Consider the following 5,000-nt stretch of genomic DNA (forward strand, 5'->3'; position numbering starts at 1 on the left):
GACTGGACAGACTGAAGTGTGCTTTATAAAAACAGATGTTTCTTTCGCACACTTGTAATGTGTGGTAAGGTGACCAGGGCCAAACTAAAACCTCAGTAGTTTTTAGCCATTTTGTTGGCTATGGACACGTGCTTTACGGCAAAATAAAACATTTACTGAAAGCTTAATATGCAATTTTGTTCGCGGTTAAACCTTAACAAACGGTTTTTTTTTTTATCATAGGTAGCCTGCAATTATAAAAGGTAACCTATAGTCATTTAAAATTGTGCGCAATAAACACGACGTTTAAAAATATTATTAGTGTTTTGAAATTTGTGCTTTAAGAATTTACACCAGACGTTTGGTAAACCCTTGAATTCCAAATCATTTGGTTTTATTTTAAACAAGCCACAGTTTCCTACTGTATTTACTTAGTAAAGTTATTAGGGGTTCTGACAGCTGATAATGAAGCCCGTTTGTGGCCCGTCCGGGTTTAGTTCGTTGGGCTCTTGGTGAAGTGTGCTGGGTGTTTGTGCGCACGCGTGGAGAATCACACTAAACAAGACATCAAATCTCTTCGTTGTTCACTCCAGAATACCGACGTTCACCAGTTATATACACGCGTTTACCGTTTCTTTCGAGACTTCATATGGAAAGTCTAGGCGATTTGACTGCCGTGTAAGTTGATTTAGTAGCCTTGTGTCAAGCTGTGTCAAAGAAGCTGGCGTGTCCGTCAAGACGAAACAGCAGACGAGATGTTTGTGTGTGGCTCACTGTGGAGGAGATGATTCCTGTCACCGCAGTATTAGTGGAGCTAGACAGGCTGGAAATGACGTGGCGGTCATAAAAACGCAGATTCTATTAAAAGGCGTGAGCATCCAATGACAAACTAATGGGTGACTAATTGAGTATTTTCAATTAGATGGAGCACTACTTTTGCAGTTTAATGTAGCTACAAATTTGTTCGTTAAACTGTTTTGTTCACGTTCAGCATGCTTGTCCAATTTTTATTCTTCCATAGTTTATATTCTTTAATCAAAATGTGTTGCATTTTAGAACATAGATCAAATTATCAACTGACAATTTGTAATAATATTGAAAGACTAAAACTATGATCACTAGTGAACAACATAAGAAATGACTAAATGTAAAGCAATAACTTGAATCCCCATATCTTTATTGATAGTCTAAACTATTTGGATAGTGATTAACTAAAATATATTAATACGCTAGCAGGTTAATAGGCTATGAGATTAATTTTGACCATATATTTGTGTTATTATAGACTTTGAGCAAAGCCCTAGAATTTGCCAGTGTTGTACGCGGTTTTTCCTGAGTTAGTAAAAGATTAGCGTAGGCCATATTTTTTCCATTTTAACAAAATCGCGATTTCTCTCTGTGCATATGGATTTTATGCCAGGAAAATATATTAGCTAATGAGTTTGGCCACACGAGAGATTTTTTTTTTGCAGGCTATGAAATGATTCACTTCGTATACATTATTCAGCATTGTCCATGCCTGGGACTTGAACACATTATTTCCCGGCCAAATTGTAATTTAGCTGCATTTATTTGTAGGTGTTTGTGTATATTTCTGTTATTATTAATTGGAGCCGGATTTTACCGACTGTGACAAAGTAACACAAATGGGTGGTTGGTGTAGAATGCCAAGCCATCTTTCCAGGCCGCTCATTTTCATCCGGAAACTGGCAGACTCTTGCTAGATGATGTCTTGTCTCTTTTTAACCATTAATATTGTAAGTGCAGGGTAAGGAAAAATACTGCCTGTTTAATTGAGTTGGCAAAGAACTCGAGGTCTTCAGACTCGCCGGCCAAACTGACGGACCAGACTAGACACTGCAGGCATCAATAACGGATGTGCTCTCTTGTCGCCCTCTTGATGCTATTTGGTGGCGATTTAGAACGATTTTAAGATTTGATTCGTCTTCTATAGCCTAATCAATAATGGACCTTCTTGTAGAATTATTGAGCACGGCTGTCTTAGTTTGAGAAAGTGGTTATGTGCTTCAGTAGGTTGTAATCTTTTTGCTTTACGTCAGTCATTAGTATATCCCATTGGCTTTCATCTAAATCATTTATTTCTCTATTTAAAGGTGGTGATGCCGGCAAAATCTAAGATAATTACATTGCCTAAATAAAAATTAAATTTACAGGACTAATATATAGGTTACAGGAGTAACACAACACAAACATGTTTGCAACTTTATTTCCCAACAACGTATGGTATAAATAGTTTGTGTAGTGTTTAAACACAGTCTTTAAACAGCACCATACTGTAACTGCAGAAACCACTGAAGTAATAGGGAGTAATTTCAAGTAATAGGGAGCATATTTAACTCCACAGTCTATTGGTGATGCACACTTTTAAATGGACACTTTTAAATACATTTAGATGCAGCCTGTCTCTAGGCTGGACAAGTAGCTATAAATTAGAACTTTTGACTTCGGGAAAGTGTTTAGAAAGCACGTCTTTCATTTTCTCCCCATCATGGTCAGTGATAAACGGCCGTTAGTGTCTGACCCAAACGTACCGCCGTCTGCCCACAATAGATGGAGACGTTGGTAACTTGAGCGGTTCTCTCGCTTTTACGCGGCCTCGCATTTTTATTTAATATTTTTGGCAGGCTCGTCATAAACAGTGGCGAGTTTCATGCGTGGTTCGGGTCTCCTGGCGGACTGGGTCTCCTGGCGGACTGGGTCTGCTGGCGGACTGGGTCTCCTGCCCTCTCAGCCGGCCCTGTCCGCTCTGCTGGCGCATGCGCAGATGGTCCAGGACGCGTCCCGCACACAGCAGCGTCTCAGATGAAACATCCCACGTAAGGTTGAAAATAAATAGACGTAGAAATAAACATCTTCCAAGCTTCATTTCAAAGTTAAAATAAACGAGACGTGTTTGACTTGTATCTAAAATAGCTGCCTAAAAGGCTCGTTTCTTTTACTAGCTATATGTTTATTCGTTGTATTTTATTTGATTATTTCTTTTTGGGATTGTGCCAGTTATTCTTGCTCTTCAACGGAACAAGATACTGGCGCTAAAATCACAAAGAACTTCAAACGCATATAGTGATGTGGTCCAATTATCTCAGTGTGTCTGTCAACACTGCAGGAAGTCATTAAAGACTGTATTTCATACAGAAAGCAGATAATTTGTTTTACATATGGGTACTGTCTGTATCTGAACCCACTGCATTCATAAACAAATGCAGCTCACCTTAGTTGTGCTTCAATTAGCATCTTACAAAAGAGCTCAAGCAGGTGCTGTTTTCCACACATTGAATCCTGTTTGAAAGAGATGAGAGTAATGAAGGTAAACAGGGATGTTTGCGGTGTGACAGGTGGATTGTGTAGCCGCTATAATGGCCGCACCTTCAGCTGGTGTCCTGGTTCATGTTTATTTGCATGTGTTTGCCGGTCTGGTGTCTGAAGCCCAAGTTGAGGTTCTGGTTCTGTGGCTCAGCAGGGATCGCAAAATGTCCGCCGGCAGCTTTCGGAACAAACTCCACTACAGTAACTCAGGTTCCGTCTGATTTTAAAGCACAGGTCCACCCTTATTCTTATGTCAACGATCACGTTTCACCCCGCGGTTCTGCGTGCTGGTGGTACTAGTTAGAAAAGTCCAGGTTTGTGTGCAGTTATTTGTGCTTGAAACCGAACCGTTCTGTAGAAACACAGCCTGTAAATCCAGGAAACGGAAGCGTATGGCTTGTGTCTTCTGCTGGTCTGAGTAGTTCGTCTGCCGCGTCTGAATTGGACCGCTGCAGTTTAGACAGAACAGTCTTTATATTATTTCAGATCTGAAGAAAAGATGTAAATGGTCCTAAGAAAACAAATGACTTCATGTTGCTAGCTCTAGCCTTAATCACAATTTTTGCTCGTATGTTAAATTCCAGATGTTTTATGTCATCTAACCAGCACTATAATATAATATAATATAATATAATCCATAGAGAGAGGTAGTTAAAAAATCAGTAGTAGGAGGCTTACATAAGGTTTCCACAGAACCAGAACATTTTAATATTTTGAACACACACACACACACACACACACACACACACACACACACACACACACCAAATATATATATATATATATATATATATATATATCAGCAGTAGCTCTTTAGTGAAGTTATTTTGTGGCTAATTAAAAAATAAAGCTTGTGAAAAAGTCAAATAGATGTAGGCTAGTTGTGTTGATTTTGGTGAAGGGGCTGCCTGTAATTGGTTGGGTCCAGTCTGTGCGTTATAAATGTGCATGTTGAAAACGCTCTCTGGCTCCTGGCCTCCACATCCTGTCACAGCAACGCAGCGCTCTGATGGATCAAACCATCTCGACACGTGGACAGACCTCTGGCACACACACGCCCCAGACCCCTCTGCTGCGCGTACACAATAGCCCGTATCGGTACAAATTCTGTTACCTCAGGCCCACCTGGCACTCCTGCGGACGGCAATCGCAGTGTTGTCGTAGTGCTGTTCCGAGGCGTCGCCATGCAATGGGACGGTACCGTGGAGCGGACCCTGCTAGCGGCCCCGTCCCCGGGCCGGGGTGCTAAAGCCCCGTGTGCTCGCTGCTGCGGTGGACACGCGTGGCATATGTTTGTTTTTAAACGGGAGGTGTGGCGCACCAGTGTTGGGGGGACAGGGGGGGCCGCGCTGTCCCACCGCTTTGTTTCAGGGCGCTCAAACCCGGGAGCAGCTGCCGGCTGCGGGCTCGGCCGGGAGTTTGTGGGAGCTGTGTGCTCTTTCTCCCATCGTCCTGTGCCAAGGTGGCATTACGCAAGCTGGGAGCAGGGGTGTGTGTGTGTGTGTGTGTGTGTGTGTGTGTGTGTGTGTGTGTGTGTGTGTGTGTGTGTGTGTGTGAGGGGGAGGGGGTAGCCACGGCGAGGGCCACTATGACATCAGAATGAGACTCCACGCTGGTGATGGGGTTGGTGAGTGAGGACCGTATGTCTGCTGAACTTTGCCTCCGTGGCTGATAGGAACTCGTCACATTGGCAA

General features: G+C 42.5%; 1 protein-coding gene and 1 long non-coding RNA gene across 3 annotated transcripts in view; one reads left to right on the plus strand and one right to left on the minus strand.

Annotated features, from left to right (window-relative positions):
• Window positions 1-835, minus strand: part of LOC143489553 (uncharacterized) — a 1,887-nt gene extending 1,052 nt beyond the window's left edge. The window contains exon 1 of the long non-coding RNA XR_013124708.1: window positions 609-835. This is a non-coding gene — a long non-coding RNA (uncharacterized LOC143489553). The remainder of the gene's footprint in view (window positions 1-608) is intronic.
• Window positions 1-5,000, plus strand: part of LOC143489549 (nuclear factor 1-like) — a 40,102-nt gene that overhangs the window by 32,441 nt on the left and 2,661 nt on the right. The gene's annotated exons all lie outside the window — the stretch shown is intronic.

Source organism: Brachyhypopomus gauderio, unplaced genomic scaffold, assembly GCF_052324685.1.
Source record: "Brachyhypopomus gauderio isolate BG-103 unplaced genomic scaffold, BGAUD_0.2 sc63, whole genome shotgun sequence".
NCBI lineage: Eukaryota > Metazoa > Chordata > Actinopteri > Gymnotiformes > Hypopomidae > Brachyhypopomus > Brachyhypopomus gauderio.